This window comes from Alexandromys fortis, unplaced genomic scaffold, assembly GCF_014885135.2.
Source record: "Alexandromys fortis isolate MF-2015 unplaced genomic scaffold, M_Fortis_MF-2015_v1.1 scaffold_53, whole genome shotgun sequence".
Taxonomy (NCBI): domain Eukaryota; kingdom Metazoa; phylum Chordata; class Mammalia; order Rodentia; family Cricetidae; genus Alexandromys; species Alexandromys fortis.
In genome coordinates this window covers 1,268,812-1,289,070 of record NW_026067939.1, presented here as the reverse complement: position 1 = coordinate 1,289,070, position 20,259 = coordinate 1,268,812, and positions in this window count along the sequence as shown.

Sequence of the window (20,259 nt, the reverse complement as noted above, 5' to 3'; positions counted from 1 at the left end):
TTATAGATAATGGTGCTATGAGGACAGTTGAGCAAATGTCCTTGTGGTTTGACTCTGCATCCTTTGGGTATGTGCCCAAGAGAGGTATTGCTGGGTCTTGAGGGTAGATTGATTTCCAGTTTTCTGAGAAACTGCCATGCTGATTTCCAAAGTGGCTGTACGACAGTGTATTCCCACTGGAATGGAGGAGTGTTCCTCTTACTCCACATTTTCTCAAGCTATCCTTGGTGTTTCTAATTTTATCCATTCTGACTCTGTAAGGTGGTATCCCAGAGTAATTTTGATTTGCATTTCCCTGATGGCTAAGTATGCTGAGCATTTCCTAAAGTGTCGTTTGGACATTTGAGTCTTCTGTTGAGAATTCTCTGTTTAGATCCGTACCCTATTTTTTGATTGGATTATTTGGTAATTTAATATATAGTTTCTTGAGTTCTTTATATATTTTAGAGATCAGTTCTCTGTCTGATGTGGGGTTAGTGAGATCTTTTTCCATATAATAATCTGCAGTTTTGTCTGAAATTTTTCTAATGATGTAAGATGGTGCCCATTTCTTTGAGTGTTTCTCAACCCTTTGTGTTTCCTTGAGAAACTCTGTTTATATCTGTACATCATTTTAGATCACAGCCTTTTATGTCAAGTTTTTTTAAGCTTTTTTTTTACATATTTTTATATTAGGCCTCTATCTGATAAGTAGTTGAAAAAAAAAACCCTTGCCATTCTGTAACCTACCATCTGTCCAAATGATGGTTTCCTTTGCCACACAGAAACTCTTAAGTTTCAGGAGGTAGTATTTATTAAATGTTGATCTTAGCGATTGTGATGATAGTCTCTTCAGTAAGTCTTCCTATACCAATAATTTCAAGGCTATTTCTTACTTTCTCTTCTACCAGGTTCAGTGTATCCTGCTTTAAGCTAGTCCCTTGATCCACTTGGACTTGAGTTTTGTGCCAAGTAATAAGTATGGGTCTATTTGGATTCATCTACATGCAACCATCCAACTTGACCAGCACCGTTTGTTGAAGATGCTGTCTTTTCTTAAATGTATTTCTAGATTCTTAAAATTACAGGTCCTAATAAATGTGCTAAGTTATACCTGAGTCTCCAACTGATTCTCTCTCTGGTTAATTTATTCTCTATGAGGTTAATCATTCTGTAAACGGTATTTTTAATTTTGTCAGTAATGTGTTTTGGTTTTTATGGTGATTTTTGTTCAGTTCTAAGCTTCCTAAATCAAAGGTTCTTTGAATCTTGAATAAGTTTAAAGCAGGGGAGAAGAACTGACCATATTCATCAAGGGACAAAAAAATGTCCTAATGGTTTGCTTATGATCATTAGGCAACAGAGGCAAGAACAGAGAGCATGATGAACGAAAGTGAAACTGGTGGGTTGCTTTGCCCTGTGGCTCATAACACCAAGGTCTCGGATGAAATCATGCCAAGGAAAATTATGGTGAGCCTGGTGCCTTAGATTCATTTTTCTGGTGTAGATCAAATCCTGATCTCCTCCTTCCTCTGTGCTTCTCTCTGTGTATTTAGTATAGTTCTGGGGTAGCTCAAACCCGGCCCTTGTCTTGAAGTGTTTGCTCACAGTCACTATTTAATAAATGGAATCTAGGAATAAATTCTTCATCCCATATTTTCAGAATGTGACATTTCATGCTTCTATTGACTAAACTTGAACTTGTAGTTATTTAATATCTTACACTGTAATTTTCCCTGGGATGATTCCATGGTCCATTAACTACATCTACTCTTTTGTAAGTGCTTTAAAATATATGGAGCTGTGATGTTAATTCTTTTTCATAACTGACGTACTTTATCATCATCACTGTCATCATCTACTTTTTTCTATTTTCAAAAAGACTTAGGAGATACGAGAGACAGATGTTCTTAGTCATCCTCTGGTTTTGCTACATGAAATTTCTGTCCTTTGATTATTGTTCCAAGCATTACTCTCAATCTAGACAGTACCTTGGAGAGCTTTTATAAAATACTAATGTCTGAGCCTCAGTCCAAAGGATGATGATTTATTTAGGCTATAATGGAACCTGGACCTTAGGACTTTTTAAGACTCCCTGGGTGGTTATAACGTGGCATCAGTTTGCAATGATTCTTCTGTGAAAAATATATTTCTACTTAAGCAGAGGAGCCAACTCTCAGATCTCATTGTCTCTAAAAGTTCTCTAAGAAGATCCTGAACCTTCCCTAGCAATGCGTAGGAGAACTCAGAAAGTCAAGAATCTTGCTGCAAGCCTGGTAGCCTGAGTTCTATCCCCAGGACTCAAATGGTTGAAGGAGGAAGCCAACTCCAGTAAATTGTCCTCTGATTTCCACATGGCTACTAGAGCACACACACACCTACATCTCCACCCCACAGAGAGAAGGTATAACTGTTTTATAACATTGAGTATGTTCTTTCTATCTGGAATTTTCTTTGTATGTTTGGGAAACCTTGCTAAGGATTGACTAAGTATTTCTTACATGTTCATATTATCATAAATATCAGTTGGAGTTCCTTTATGAAGTCCAGATGGAGATTGCAGGCAGATGAGGATTGACTGATCTGAGCTTCAGGGTATCACATGATACCACTGGCTTATAAGTCGAGTCCCTCATGACTATACCATTAACTCTTCACAATTTCAAAGCCAGAGACTTATTCTAGTTACTGAAGGCAGAAATTGGTGGCTCATGACTCAGAGTCTCAATATCTAGTGTCTAAATGTAAAACTCTTCAGCCTAGGCTATTTAACTATGGCAGCTCACTCAGAGTCTCTTAGTGACTGGAATGTGCAGACAGGTGTTCTCTGCCCTCACCTTTTGCTGCTTTTTAGATTCTTTTCTTCTGCAAGCCAAGTTTCTCTGCCATTTCTTGCCTTCTCAAAATGTCTATGGTCCTTCACAGCGTCACCGTTTGACAGTTGCTGTCCCTGCTAACCCTGTCAGTTCTATCCCTCTGGACTTCTTCAGTCATTTCTTAGCTGCTGTTGCCATTGCTGAAGTCCCTGAGTTTTGTCTGTCTTTAATACAAGTTCAGTCTGCTCTATTAATGATAAAAATGGCAAATTGAGTATTAGGCTTGGTTTTGAAGCACCACGGGCAAGTATGATAGACAAGCCGTCTAAACTAACTCAAAATTGAATGAATTCTTTCTATAGTTTTCTATATTTGTTTCTATAGCCACAAGAGGGAAGGACATAATTGTGCATGGATCACAATTCTGCCAGTCACAGCCCAACACGTTCAGGGCTCCTACTTCCTCCAATCCCAAGTCTTACATATATGCACTTCTCAAGTCTTTAATGTGAACCAGTCATATGATTCTGTTAGTCTAAATTACAGGATTCTGTTCAGTAACTGGGCACAGGATCCTCCTCTTCTACTGACTGAGAATAGCTCCTGAATGGTGGGTTCACCTGGAGTTCTCTTAGGCTTGTTGACAGCACTAATTCTCTGGAGTGGCTACTACTGGAGCTCAAGCTCTTGAGAAGGTGTCTCAGCAGCAGTCATGGGTAAGGTCCTCTTTGCAGCTGTACTACAGTGTCTCCAAGGAATCTGGAAATCAGCCTAAGCAGGCAGAATCTCGTAACAGAAGTTAACGTTTCTGTAGGACTAAAATGTATGTGCAAGTCATAGTCTCTCAGACAATTTCCTAGAAGGCAGTGAGAACTGTTTCTTCTATTGGTGATGATGACTTGACATAAAAGTTAAATCCTTCTGAACAGACTGTCAAATGAAAAAGTCAAATATTGAAAATTTCATAAAAATGCAGAAAAACATTAAATTTAATGCCCACTGTCTAAGAAAGTCTTTCCATGAACTAACATCGTCTATGGTAATTTTAATTACGTGAGGATAAAACTGGAGGAAAGAAATATTTTAATTTAAATCAAAGTTATTCTTCACTGTTTCTATCAGGATTGTTACAAAAAATGGAATATATTTTATCTATTGTAACACATGGATCTATGTTTCACATATCTTATGTGTAGGCCTTTTAAATTATAATCTAGTTAACATAACTATGTATCTCATTTATTAACTCTTAATTACAAGAGAGGTTTAGCTTGCTTGGTTTTTAGTTTTGCTTGTTGAAAATGTCATATAGAAAGAAATTAAGACTGGAAAATATATAGTTAAGAGATCAGAACCTAAATTTCACTTAAAATAGGGAACAAAATCATATGATTATATTATTTTCCATGAGATACATAAATTCTTGCCCGGAAATTATTTTCTGTACATTGAAAGTAGAAAATGACAGTGACATTCACAACACACTAAAGAGATGACAACAATATGTCAGAAGAAGGTAAACTGATAAAAGACTGGCACCAAAAAGCACAAGGGGAAATATGCTATGGCTTCCAAGGACAGTTCATGCTAATGATGCAAACGCTCCTTTGGAAGATAAATTGAGCACAAAGAGTCATTCTTTGACTGCCAGATGCCAGATATTGCCCCTATGTGAGAGGTGCAACTGAGTTCTAATAACTAAGCTCTTCCCTCATGTGACTCTTGTCTACCATATTCAAATTCATATGTGGATTCAACAACTGCAATGGTAAGTTGTTAATGTAAGCTGTGCTAAGGTCTGTGGAGAATCAGATGCTATGAAAACATAGAACCAGCCGACTTATAAAACAAAGAGTCTGCAAAACCTATTAATGTTTGGTTAAAAGAAAGAATTCAGAAGACGTTTACATTCCTCAAGATCCATGAACACATGAACATGAGCAACAATAACAAAACCTCCTGGTTCATTGGAATTAAGGGGGACAATGTTAGTAAAAATTGTCTATAATGTTACCATGACAGACTATGGTTAACATCTATTGAAAGGGAAATGCTAAGTGATGCTGCAGTTGACTTCTCAAGAGAACTTCTGATCCAAAGGTGAACCTTTTAGACATATTTCATTTGAGAGAAGGAAACAAGATCTTGATGAGGATCTGACAATGGAAAGCTGGCATTATCTTAAGCAGGAATTCTGAAACTCAAGGAGAATGACCATAAAATGGCTGATTACAGTGTTAGCCAGGCTAATGTGTTTCTAATAAACAACATAAAGCTTGATTAAACTGTGTGACTTTTTGTCCCAGAGTAGTAAAAAAAAAAATGCAAAGTACAAAAATCCATTAGTTTTGTAATAATAAGTTAAATTACTAGTAGAATTTGTCAGCATGGACTGTGTGTTCTCTTCTAGATAGAGACATCGTGAAACTTATTAAAAATCAAGCTTTTGGTTATACTAAAGTACAAGCTGTAAATTCGGTAATGAAAGTAGTATTCGCTAAAATACCCTACTTTCTGAACTTATTTCAAGAAATCTAAAAAAATTAGTGAACAGATATTATAATTAGATATACTAATTATCTAAACTTAAAAAATGAATAATTCTTATAGAAATATTTTGTATTTTTCTAAACTAAATCCTGAAAACACCCAGAGTTTTATTCTTTAGTTCTCAAGACAATGAACAAATAGAATTCTTGCTCTAAAATAGAAACCTTTTCCACATAATTTATTTAAAATCCCTGTACATTATTACGGGGATTCTCAGAAAGCTACAGGAGAAGTCAAACAAAACCAACATAGACCTATAACTGGAGCTCCAGTGTCTTGCATCCCCTTCCAGCCCTGCTGGTACTCAACATACACGTGTGTGCATACACAGGGGCACCTAATCCATGTCATTCAAAGTAAATAAACACAAAATTAAAATGGTTAAATGGCTGAATTATAAAGCTTCTGACTCAAATTAACATTTTACGCTGAAAATACAACATAAAATGATTTAAAAGTGAAAGATAGAAAACCTAAATTGATGACTTGAAAACCAAGAAGAAAATTCATAATGAATTGTTAAATATCTGTTGTTTCGGGATTTACAAGCTAGAGGCATGGCACTAGGTACTTGATAGTGTATCTCTCCCTTTGGACTTCAATTACCTATAACCCAGCAGCTAGCAGGCATAATAATGGGTCTTAGTTTCCACCAATAGTGGTTCTTACACAGGTTTTGTGTGTCTAGTACCTCAGTCTGTAGTGACAATTGCTAAGGTTCTTGAGCCTAGACTCTGAAGTTGTGAACTTCAGTACAACTAGAGCCGAAGTTGTCAGACCCTGGGCCTTAAAACCTTCTGTAATTCCTGTAGCCATCCTGTGGCCAACCATATTCTGAATGGGGAAAACAACAAATTTTCCTCAAAAATGAAGGCATGTGTGTTCATTCCCTCTACTATTCTTTAATGTAATACTAGGAATTTTAGGCAGAATAATTAGTCGAGAAAAAAAATAAATATAAGGCATACAATCAAGAAAGGAGGAAATCAGATTAATCAGAAAAGCTATTCTACTTACAACAGTCACAAAGATGCTCAACATATTTAGAATTGAACATAACTCTCACGGTGCACAAAACTCAGTTCAAAGCTCATCAGTGATCTCAATTTAAAACCTGAAGCTTCTGGAGAAAAACATAGGTAATGTATTTCAAAATATAAGTATAGGCAAGAACTGTATGAATAAAATTCCAATAGCACAGGAAGTAGCCCCAGAACTCATGAACAGGATCACATAATTAACATGTTTTTGCACAGCGAGGGAACTATCAGCCTAGAGAATGGGAAAAATTTTTTGTTAGCTCCACCTCAATTGCATGGATAAACTATAATCTATTTATCCATTTTCTTGTTGGATGAAATTATAATGTTTTCAAAGTAAAGTTAACCAATATTCATGTGCAAGCTTTTTTATAAGACAGGTGCTTTCTTCCTCTTTTTAAATATCTAAGTACCTAGGCCCACATGTTTAACTCTCTGAGACATTGATAAACTTTGTAGTAGTAAATACCAATCACAGTATGGATATCTTCAGAGAGGTCAGTCCCTCTAACTCCTTTCTAGCATTTATCATGGCCAGGCTCTTACTGCTACTTTGGTCTTTTCTCTTCTTTAGTTTTTTTTTTTTTTTTCTATTTTCTTAGAACACTGTGAGTTGAAGCCTTGGACTTTGCAAATTAGCAAGTTCATAAGGTTTAGACATAAAAGTACTTTCCGTGTGGGGGTACCAAGTCTCTACTAGACCACAACCTTTGTCCTGGTGTTCTGTGATTTTTCTCAGTAAGCAGGAAGCTCGAGTTTACTAGGCAATCGCAAATATGTTAGTTATTGATGCTTTAGCTCCTTTCTTGGATATTGGCTAGCATGAGCCAAATCTATGATTACATTAAAATTAAATTGAATTTCTAGCAGTCCTGTGAACCACAAGCCAATATACGCCAAATCGATATACTACTAATTAAGTAAGCAAACCCCTTCCCACATCCAGGTTCACTGCAGGAGTTCTGCTAACCAGAGCTGCACTGCTTTTTATTAGTGATTACTTGTCTACTTCATGATTCATTGCATATGTAAGGCTATTTGGGGACCTCACAAAAAAGAAGAAAAATGTTTTGCTTGTTCCATGTACAAATCCAGCTCTCCCTTGTTTAATTTTCCATTATGCCCTTGTTTTTTAAAATTTGGCCAGCTTGATTTTGAAGCAGAAGGTTAAAGTTTGTCTGTTTTCTTTTAACTTTTTCAACATCCCTTGTTTCTCTTTCTCATCTGTCTTCTTGGTTAAAGCAAACGTCACATACCATTGGGGGTACAGACCCACACTGTTGTCACAATAGGCTTTTTGCAGTGAGAAATCTAGGAATCTGGTGCTATCTTCAAAAATATTTAACATTTAAAGAGAATATAATTCAATTTTGTATTGATTACTAATATTCTTTTTGTATCTACTAGAAATTACATTCAGCTCTCTCTTATAAATTAGTTTAACAAAAATCACACTTTAAAGAATTTCTCTACAAATCAGCAGGCTTCTATATTTTGATAAAACTTTAGCTGTTAACGGCATGGGAAGTCAGAATACATCAGAACATTTTAAATACTTGTCCATAATAATCACAATAACTCCAATTCAGTATTGGATAATATTTGAAGTTTTGATGTTTAGCCAAGCAATATACTGCCATCAGTGGGATCTGAATAAAAGAGATTAGAGTTTTGCAGACACCTCATGATGTTACATTTCTATGACAGGAACACTAATAACCTTTTTATCCAAGAAAATATATTACAAAACAATTCCCCTTATTTCATATTTTGTTCACACTTCTGTGCAAAATGTAATCCCTATTAATAGGAACGTGTCATTTAACAGAACAGGAGGAACCCCTGTGTAAATGAGATAACCTTTGTCCTAGTGATTATTGTAATTATCTTCAAGCAAAAGGAAAATGGAGAAGTAGATGGGCCTCAGGGAACTGGTACTTCGGTGTATTATCGCTGTGTTCCAATTACTCACATGAAGAAGATAAAAAATTTAAGCAAGTATTTAATTATAAGGACAGTTTGAGTTCAATAACATCTTTCATTAAGGCTAGAATTTCTAAACTAAACATTGCTTTGTCATTATTAACAAAAATCTGTAGTGTCCAGCACCTCTCATGCCAATGCCACGCTGCTGTCTCCGACAGTTCAGAATCATAACCTACGAATTCACAAAGAATAACACGCAAAAACTCTCATTTTCAGGATGAAGCCAATAAAAAATATAGATGATCAGACTGAGGCAGCAATGCTGTATGCTAAAGGGGAATAGGAATGTTTGTTTGACACACCAAAGTGTGCTGACCCTCAGGAAGTGAGCCTCCATGGTATTGAAACCCAGTGGCAAGAAAAACATGCTTCCTATGTTATGATAGCGATGGAAACTGAGCCACTTGACACAAGCTGGAAATCGAAAACCAGTAGAAAAGAAGGAAAACAAGCTACAAAAATAGTCATGAGTGAGGAAAAAGTATAGTTGTCAAAGGAGGAATGGTATTGGGATATTAAAGCATGCTCATTAGAAGATGACATCAAAGACGAAGACACAGACGTGTGCATCAGCATCAAGAAGCTTGCATATATGAAGTCCTTAACTGAATGTGGATTTTTTTTAATGACTCTAAATGTCTGTTTGAACTGGGCTGGACAGTAAAGAGATTGGGGGGGAGGCAGAGAAAACTTAAGGTTGTGCCAAACTTCTCAGAGAATAACAATCTAAAAAGTGAAAAACTTAGCCAAGGAAAATGTAGAGTCTGAACAGAATGTATATAATCCTGTTTACCAGACATTTGGCAAGTGTTACTGAATGGCTTACTGTTTTATAATATCAAAGTCCTAAAATACATAGTAGTACTTGTGCATTTTCTTGAATGTCACAGAAAAAATCAAAATTTAAATAATTAACCTAACGGTACATTGAACATAGGATGATGAGACAGTGTCTAAAAATGTTCTAGACAACACCAAACTGTTTTGTCTTAGGAAGTAATAAACCTGGTTAAATTAAAGCTTCAAGGATTGACCCACCATCTGTGGGTTGTAACTTCAAAACCAGTTGAGTGTTCAAAGTTTTTCTGGGGCTACTGCTGTTGGCATCTTATAAATGTCACCCAGAAGCCAACTTTAAACCTAGGGCAGAGGTCTATAATTTAGTTCTCAAGACATTTGCTCTGTGCATTGCAATCAGCTGTGTATATAGGCAAATTATCAGCAACCTGAGCTCACTTGTATCCGGGGATTCGATCGCTTTCTTCAGGCCTCAGAACTCTTTTTCCTAACACTCTCATCTTAAAAGACTGCCTTATCTCTATTGAAAAGAAAAAAGGGAAAAATTATAGGCAGAAATGGCTAAGTAATTTGCAAGACCCACTTCAAAATGCGCATCTAGGGAACAGTCTTCAAAATCTGTTTAGAATTTCAAGAAAGAGTCAACTGAGCGTTTAAACCACCGTGGAGCCATTTTGAACACGAGTCTTGGGAAATTTTATTGATTGCCCTCCGTGAAGCTGGAACCTCTCATGACCCCGCTGAGACTCACAGACTAACCAGCAGAATGGCAGAAAGCAGCATGCTGTTACGGATGCTCAAGCATTTGGTAGAAGCATCTTCGGTTGGTGACAATATTCACGGATATTCAGAAGTAAAAAGGAGCTTTACTTGGCATAACAGTATTGATGTCTTTACTAAGACAATAAATCAATTGCCGTTATTTGTGAAGTCTGTTTACACAAACTGGTTTACTCACTGAAATTTATCCACAGACCAAAAGTCATGCACACAAGTCACCCTATAGTCATTCGTAGTAATGCCTAGAGTGGTGCATCACACAGATGCATTAATAATACAGCTACAAAATCCTAAAGGGATAAAACATATTTGAGGAAGTTATTTTTTTCTACACTAAGAAGTAAATGAATGACAACATCCTTACATATTCTGCCTTAGATATCTATTTCAGTCTTTACTGACTGTCGTTATCAGGCTATTAACTCCTTACAAAACTGTCGAGATGCAAGAATTATTTTTCCTACTTTACAAATGAAGAAAAATCTCCATGATTTCATTAATACCTTGTATCTAGCCACTGATGGATCAATTATTTAAATACTTCTCTCTATGGGTCATGTTTCCACAAAGCACACAGGATACATGGCTGTTGATCACCTTTTCTGTTATGTCATTATATCCCCGTGCCCTTAAATACTGTGATGCAAAGTTCTTTATAGTAGGTTTAACAGGAGGATGGAATGTGGGAGCCGAGAATGCAGGCCATTTTCCACATTTGCCTGTGATCGGAGGAGCTGTGAGACTAACTGGTACATCTAGCACCTTCGTCATAAAAGGTGGTCACCTTGCCGACCTTATGATAGTAAGCAAACCCAACTCCATCCTGAAAGTGGTCGGGATATGCTAATGTCCCTGCTCCTTCTATTGTAATGATGAGGTCACCTGGGAAAGAGGTGTTTTCAGCCTAAGTGACCAAATGGACATAAGCAGGAAGTGACTTAAGTCGTTCCCCGCTGCCTAGGAAACAGAAAGCAAATGATGCTTTTGTTACCTTCCCCCTCAGTTAACGCTGGTATAAAAGCTGTTTGAAAAATAAACGCAGGTGATTTCAGGATTTCAATGATCCCTAAAACTCCCTCCCGATACTGTTGTGTGAAATGTGTCTTCATTTATCCCACGCCTCCACAATGGTAAGAAATGATTTATGTTGGGGCTGGTCTTTGACAACTGAAAAATCAGCGCTGGAAGAACCACCCCCTTCCCGTGTGCATGGGGAGTTGTTATGTCAAAATCATGACCTGTGTAAAAATCTCTTGTGCATTCTATTGGCTATTTTAGCAATGTGATCAAAGGTAGGGTGGGTCTAGGAAATTTCACCTTAATATGATGTGATCAGTTAGAGAAAGGTTCGGAACAGCTTTCCTATCGCTTAGATGAAAAACAGAACCAAGAAAGAGAGTCTCTAGTAAAATTATTGGAGTTTAGAACATATGACCAGGAAAGTCTAATAAAAATATTCTTAAGCTGAGATATAGAAAGAGGACAAATGCTGTGACTGTATAAACAAGCAATACTTTGTGCTTTCTGTGTGCCAGGAATTCCAATCATTTCCTACTAGTTAGAATAGTCATACGTGCACACTTGTGTATATGCACACATACAGGATTTCACCAAAAGGGAAAAGTAAAAGGGCTGCTTTGGAAATAAAGTGCAACTAAGAGAATGTTCACTCCGCTTCCCTGTGGAGGGTGGGGCTGGGCCAGCACACACAGAAACTTCTTTATTTAGAGGGTGCTGGAGCCAGAGAGGAGTCAGGGAAGACAGCTCTGTGGCCTTTAGCCGGAGACCCTTCTTTCTCACATTCAGTTTCCGATCCCCCTTGTCACTTGTAGCTTTTTGATTCTTCCTATACAAAAGTAAAATCAATAAATCTTCATGACACTCTATGGTTTGTTCAAAAATATATAGGCAAGACACAGATTACAGTATGCAAATTGTCAGCTGCCAACAGAACACAGATGGGCGTGGGAACGGAGGGGGATCCAGATTGCAGGACCAGTCTCATTCTCTTCCAGATGAGTCCTATGCACCGGAAAGGAAAGGATGCTGCTCCATGTCCCATGGTGGATAAGCTTCTTCCCTTACCCATATGCCATTGATCTACCAAGCCAGCGTTCAAGGCGAAGAGCCCTGCTACCCAAACACTCACTCAAGACGTAAAAGTCCCATTGCCACCTCCTTGACTATTTCTCAATACAGTGAAGCAAGCGTGTCGGAAATGCTGTGATAAATCTATGGATTCTTATGGGAACTCATATTTTCTAAAGAAAGACAGGAAAAAAAGAAAACCTTAAATATCAATTTGTTTTGTCTACCTCACCTCTATTGTCATTCTTAAACTGTAATCCATACATTTCTTAGATGTTCTCTTCTTTCTGTTGCAATTTCTATTCGTTAATAGTCATTTTCCTGGACTCAGTCCACCAAGTTGAGCTTCTCTTTTGAATTCGTTGTAGGCCTCAACTTGTGCAGCCAATGGATTAAATCACTTAACTACCCTTTGATTCTGAGAGTCCAGATATGAAAATGGACAACAGAAGACCACTATATATGAAAACAGATCTCCTGGGCACAATCATCATACAGACCAGGAAGCCAAGCCACAGCCTCTGCGGCAACCAGACCCGAGTGGTCAGGACCTGAATAATCATAGCTTCTTTGATTTCTGCTTCTGCACCTACTCTACTTCTAAACTGCGAGTGACCGAGAAAAGCCAAGTTTGCTGCACTAACTGTCCTCATAAGAACCTGCACTTGTAGTTAGCCAGCCTTAAAAATTTCCACCTACAGCCTCAGCTCATGTGAACTTAATGCCTTGGCCTGCTCCCACTAAAGCTTCCCCAGTCGTCTGTCTGTCTTTGACTCTCAAAACTAAAAGCAACTAAAGCAAACTCAACAAATATCCTTGATTCCTTTTCATTTGAGTAGTCCTTTATTATGTATCGGTTTTCTCATTCCATAAATTTACCATAAATAGAAGATCATTAATACATTCCAGGGATGTTTTAGTTATTTCTCATTTTGATGTGACTGAGTTGCCAGCAATTTAAAGGAAGAGCAGTGAGTCCTCTGTCCTTAGTTAAACCTTTTTGGAAATTGTGTTACCATGGTGATTCTGAATCCAGTCAATTTGACTATAAAAAGAAATCATATATCTACCTGTTATCTACTTGACAACCGAAACATTGCTTTAAATCATAACTATCCACTTCAAGCCCCTAGAGATTTATTTTCACATCATAATGTAGAATGAATTCAGTCCATCACACATACATATACACACAATAAATAGATAATAAAGCAAGTTACATACTTCCAATGTATTGTGGCACAGAGTAAATGTTTTTGTGCTGAAAACCAACAAACAAAAAAGTAGAGGAGGCATTGCTGTGTATCAATTTTCTCTACCTTAAAACATTCCCTCCAGGAAGGAATTGGGAGGTCCTTTAGACACAGAGTAAACAAAGCTCACATACCTGGCAAATCAAACATTTATAAGATTCACAAGGCCTCGCTCCAAAGATACAGAAACAGTAAAGAACTTTTGGGTGAAGGCACAAGCCAAGCTGAGAGGAGACCCTTGGACCTTTTGAGCTGCTTGCCAGTTGTGCAGAGAGCTCCAGGGACGTGACTTTCATGAGTCACTGCTGATGCTGGGGTGAACTTTGTGGTTATAGAGCTACACTTGAGTCATCCTTGTTCCTGTGCGTAATCTTCACCTATAGTTCTGTAAGTAATCCAGTAAAACTCAATAGTTCGCCAAGTTGGACTTTAGTAATAGACTCTTTACTTAGGGCTATCATAGGTTTCCTTTCTGACTCTGGAGACATATGTGTCGTGCATTTTTAGGAAAGCTTCACACAATAGGCATAGCAAAGAAAGATTAGCTCAAAGCAAAACCTAATCCAACAAGGTTAGCATCAAACCCTGCAGCTCTGTGTCAGATGTTTGATGCTCATGATGGAACAATCTGAGCTCCAGAGGGCTTGGGGACTCTGATTTCTCCAGCTCTATCTCCTATAGCACATACAGTCTCTCTCTTTGGGTGGCTCAGTTCTACTCATGCATCTTTCCTTAACTGTCATTTCATAGTCATTGCATCTACGATATTTTAGGGTTACCATTACAAATTAAGGTTCACTTTATTTTTTTTGCAATGGCTTTGGGGGGATTCCGACCCTGCCACACACTGACTGTCCTTTGAGGGTCTCTAAAATTTCGGTACAAGCTTCTGTTATCCTCTCTGTCTCTCATCTTTCCTAACTTCATAGCCAATATCAGGGCACAAATGGTGCTGTCAAGTTCTGCTTCCATCTCATGATACAGTCCGGTCTCTTGGAATTACAGGCACAATTAGTTCTATGTGCCTATTTTTGAATAGAGAATTCCTTCAGCTGCATTCTCGGTTCTGGCTCTCTTAATACATGGGTTTGTGTCTTCATAAGTTGGAGCCTCCTGTAGATGGGGGCCTCCTGAAGATGCGTCCTTGCCTTGCTACTGGGGATCCTTTCTTATTTTCCCGGTTCAGAACAGCATGTTTCTGTTTAATGGGTTTGATCCCTTTAACAACTGCAGCACACTGTCACAACTTTAAACTGACGCCTTTGTTCAGTAGACATTGCATTTTTATTGCATTTCTGCTTTCCTTGCTGTCTATCTCACTGCAAACGTGAATAGGAACAATCAGCAATAACCACAGAATGGACCACATTTTATTGTGTCATTGAATTTCATCTACCAGACACAATTAACTGAAACGTTTTAAATTCAGTTTCACCGAGGTCATGAGTACACAACAAAATTAGACATATTCTTTGCAAGAATATGCTATGAATAACCTCTAACTGTATTCCCAGAAAAGTACTTTATTCCCTCTAAAACTTTATCAGCTGACTTTCCAGACAACTACCAGCATGACTTTTTTTCTTAATGCTCTGTTTATAGCGCTTTAGGACTTTTTAGGGTTCACAGCTTCAAATGCTTCCATTTTCCCCCTGCCAACACATTTCATATGACTATGAGCCACAAAGTCAGGTTTACCACAGCAACACCTGCACTCATGGGTGCCAGTTTTCTATGGTAGTCCCTCTTCCTCTTGGTGTGACCTAACATTAGACAAGAAGTTGTTTACTGACTTGTTTTAGTTTAAAGCGCAGGGATCTACAGTCCTTTGTTTTGGTGAAGACATGAAAATAAAACAGAAAATCAGATGTCCACATTGTTTATAAAGTCAGGAAAAAAAAGAGAGGGAGGGAGGAAGGGAGGGAGGGAGGGAGGGAGAGAGAGAGAGAGGGGGGGAAGGGGGGCGGGGAGGGAAAGAGGGGAGATCGCNGAGAGAGAGAGAGAGAGAGAGAGAGAGAGAAGGAGAGAGAGAGAGAAGGCGGGAGAGGGAGGGAGGAAGGGAGGGAGGGAAGGAGGGAGGGAGGAAGAGAGAGAGGAGAGAGAGGAGAGAGAGAGAGAGAGAGAGAGAGAGAGAGAAGGCGGGAGAGGGAGGGAGATCAATGCCAGTACTCAATTTGCTTTCTACTGTGCACACAGTATAGGAATTCAACCCTATGTGGGACCCACATTCATAATGGGTTTACCCTCCTCAGTTAAAACTTTCTGGAAATGTAGAGATGCGTTTCCATGGTTACTTAAAAACTAATTAAATTTACAACAAATACACTGTAGCAGTGCCCTTGTCTTTGCTGGGGTTCTTAATTCTTTTATTTATTTATGTTTTTGACTTTTGTTTCATACTTTATCCAGGGGTAATTCAATTTTTAGGAAGCTTTAAGAAGGAATTTTGTTTTCTTTATTATAGATATTTTGTTGTATTAAGAATATATAAAATTTAATTATCCTATATGTACATCCACTATGGCATCTAAACAAAGTAATAAAATTATTCACATAGATACAATAGAACACTTAATAATTCTTGTTATAACTGCTAATGAACATATTCTATGCAATCATTTGGTCTTGCACCAAATAGAAACTACTAAAATATAATGGCTTTGTGTTGAAAATTCTTATGTAAGTCCTCAAAAGCCTCAAATGTCTCTAGCAGTTCAGTGCTTTTAAGTCTCTTCACGTTTTCTTGCTGGAATAAAATGCAAAAGAAAATAACCTTGTATATGCATATTAGAACTTCAAACAGGTAAGGGTTTCCATGGATACTTTTATGCTGTGAAGAGTTTGTGTGTGGAGAGCAGCATTCATTTCTAGTTCTAAAAGATTCTGTTCTGATTTAAAAAAAAAAAAGAAGGGAAGAAAAAATAACTCCTGCCAATCATTTTTGACTTTCTGAGATAATAAAAATAATGATTCCTGTGTGTTTATGTTGTGAATGATAATATAGTTTTTTCTAAACAGTCTTTTCAGACTCTTGCTTATTCTACTAATGTTGATATTTAGTAAAACCTAGTAAGGTTTTATAAGCAAATTTTAATTAGATTAAAATATTTTGAATTTTCTTCTTTAGATAATTTTAATTTAGAAAATTTAGATTATTTTAATTTAGGAAAAATTAGATAATTTTAATTTAGAAAATTAAAATTAGTTATATACTGATACTAGTAAAAGATTTATTTATTACTTAAAATAGCTTTGGTGTGGTTTTAGCTTTAGTTGCATCTTGACTTGGTAATATGTCAAAGCATCTTTGATTGAATGCTATCTTCTTCCAACCACCCAAATCAAATTGTACATATTTTCTTTTTATATTTTTCCATAAAGTGGTAAAATGTGCAAGATTTCAGTCCATGGTCAAATTTTAAGCAATGTGTTATGAGGAGCCTAAACAGGTCCTGTGACATTTTGATTCCTGAATTCATTTAAATGTCTAATGTATCTTCCTTTTACACTGACATGTGACTAGCCAGTTTTAAATACAAATGTAACTCAAATAATTTGAAAAATAAATTGATTCCATTCTGATTTAAGGTAACTCTCAAACGCATTCTTCTGTTCCTGTTTACACGAACCTATTTAGGTAGTGTTAAAGCGAAAACCACCGTAATCGTGATATTTAGGGACTGGGGTTATGATTCACTTGGCAAAGTGCAGCAGAAAGACCTAAGTTCAAATCCTCAGAACTTACATGGAAAGCCAGACATGCCCATCATATCTCTGTAACATTCCCACCCCCATAATTATGAAAGAGGTAGAGATAGACAGGTCCCTGAAGCTCATTGACTAGCTAGCCTATTCAAATCAATGAAGGCGCATTGAGGGAATATTCTACAACATGGTACTGCCTCCACATGTACATACATATATATGCACAACACTCATGGCTTCTTAAAACAATCAAAAGGTCATCTCAAAATTAGTCAAACAGTAACTTTATGGCCAACATGCTATTATTTAAATATGTCACTAATGGACTGGTTTTTCTATGGAGTACAATATCAATTTTGCTACTTTAAATGTTGATAGAATCAATGGCTATAAAAAAATAAGTAATATGAGAAGAAACAGCAGTGCTGGGTATGCGTAGCCATGATGTTGTCTTGGCCCTGATAGTGTTAATTATGAGCATTATAGCTTTGTGGAAATTAATGTTTGAATAGAACCAATTATGCTATTGAGTCAGAAAGACACTTTTCTGACAGAAACTACTTTAAATAATTACTATTCCACTATATGTAGTGATGTAGTGAATATGCAATTAAGACTACACAGGGATTATTGTAATGTCATCCTTACACTCTGTGAACTCCTGGCCTAGGGTATCATAAAGCTACATTTAATAAGGATTTAAGTGGGTGGTATAAAAAAATTCTTTTCCATACTTTCTTTCTCTACTGTGCAAGTGATTGATGATATTTTAAAAGTAACAAATAGATCAATCTCCTTTGTGTTTTTATACTCTCCTTTTAACAATTTATCCGTTCATGGAGTTAGAAAAAGTCCTCTTCTGTGGGATAACACATATAAGAGATGATAAATGTTGCATGTTTTCTCTTACATGCGGAGGTTAGCTTTTAAGTTTTTGTCCTAACATGTGAAATCCATGCCAAATTTCTCTGCCTCTCCACCCTCATCACTGATTGCTTTCTTTCCTATTATTTTGATAGCTCCTAATATGTTTCCTAGAGACAAAGATGGCCTTCCTGAATTCATTCTCTACAACAAGAAAAATCTTTCTATTACATAAACCAAGTTAATTATTCTTAAAATATTTCACTTTTCTCTACAGGACAAAAATCAAACTCCCGCGAAGTTTCTATGGTGTATGGTCATGGTGGTACTGTCTTTTGAGATTTAATCCTCTACAGGGTTTCCCATAATTAGGTTTTCTTCGAAACCTTATCCACTCTAGCTTGCTCTTCTGTGCTTCTCTTCATCTTTCCTTCCTTTGCCTACTGTGTCCTTCAAGCACAAGTCACCTTCCCTTCACTCCAGGATACCTACCAATTAGATTTCTCCTAAAATGGCAGCATTCACGTCACCTCTTCATGTCTGAGCCATCAACAAGAAAAAGAAGGACCACGTTCCTCAGTTCAAATATGCTTACAGTCTTCTAGTCTGAGTGTCCCATGTTAGATCACAGTATTTCCTAGCGTGTTGTCTTCACTCAAAATTTAAATCACCTGATGGGTCCTGAGACTGAGTTTGAGTACAAGTGCTACCAATTCCTGCAACTTCAAAGCTGCTCATTGTAACTTGTGAAGGACAAAACCTGATCAGGTGAGCATGAAATTCTTTCCCGTTTCTCATTTTCTACAGTTCTGCAGTTTCCAAATAGCATCATGATATTTGTATTTAGTAGCATTTAAAGAAACATCTTTAGACCTCAGCAGTTATATGCCTAGAAATGAGCTAGCCTTTAGAGGAAAGTCTAGATTTGTTATCATGGATTACATCCATTGTTGGGGAAAGGAAATGATGACTTCCTACATGTCAAATGTGGGGCCAAAGATTACTCAGGTAGTAGATGGGAATGACAGAGCACTACTGAATGAGACTTGGAATATTACTGCCTTCTAATTTTAGTTGACACTTAAAAACTCAGATGATCCAATATTTGGGAAACTTCATCCTATACTCAAAAAACAATATCTGTAATAACACTGATGTATTGCTATAAAAAAAAAAAACAGAGAACTTAGAAGCATATGCCCTCTTCTGCCCAAAGGGTTTCTAACATTTGGCAATGTGTCTTTTTTTTTTTTTTAATTTGCTCCTCTTCAGAATGACTTCTGTTCAAAACAACTTCTTACACGACTTTAATTCAAGGCATTCTCCCCTAGGAACCATGCTGAACTCTTTTATGTGTGAGCTACATTTCTCAGAAGCCCCTTTCCTACGGTGTTGTGACTTAAAGCTATAGGAGGTAGTGCTCATTGTACTAGGAAAATCTCCACACTCAAAAATAATACCACAGAAGCACTGAAAGTAGTGGGTATGGAGGTCAATGGTCACCTCATCCTCTCTCTGCTCTGCTCTGCTCCACTTCACGTCGAGACCTCCTTCCTACCCAGTCCACCTCTGCGTGCATGAGGGGGCACTGTGAGACAGTCACAGAGGGGCAGTAAGAACCAACTGATCAACTGTGTCCCACAGATATATGAATTGAGTACATACTTTTTTTCTAGTATTATACCAATTAATTGCATGTACATGAATATTATATATACTGTATATTTATATATAATTTATATATAATATAAATATTATATAATAATGTAAGTCATATATATAAACTAGTTTCCTTGTAGGTACATTAAAATGGTCAAAAGGAATAGGTGATATTACTTTCTGAGCATTTCATAGATATGTACTTTAAATCATGCCTCCCTCCATCCAGCTCCTCTCATGTCCTTCATATGTGTGTGTATGAGTGTGTGCATATATATATGTATATATATATAGTATTTATATGTATATAAATGTAATTTACTGAGTCCATTAGAGTCACTCACATGAGTTTAAGGTTGACCTCTTTGGAATGTCTAAGGTCAGGGATCTGGTGCCCTAAGAAGACTGATATTCTCTCTCTCAGCAGCCATTACTTGTCTTTAATAATTCTTCCAGAATTGAAGGCTTATGAAAACCACTTCCAATTTATGTTAGCATGTCAGTTGCTGTCGTTTTGTAGATCTCGTTTAGACATTCATTTTGTTGAGATTTTCTGGATACAGCTTCTCCGTCATATAGAAAAGCACTTTCTCGAAAGAAGTCTTATCCTAGCCTTTTACAGTTTTTCTGGCCCCTCCCCCATGACACTCCCGGAGCCTCAGGTACAGGGCTGTTGTTGTTGTTGTAGATGGACCAGTTGAAGTTGAGCATTCTGCTTTCAGTTGTTCTTTGCATTTTGAT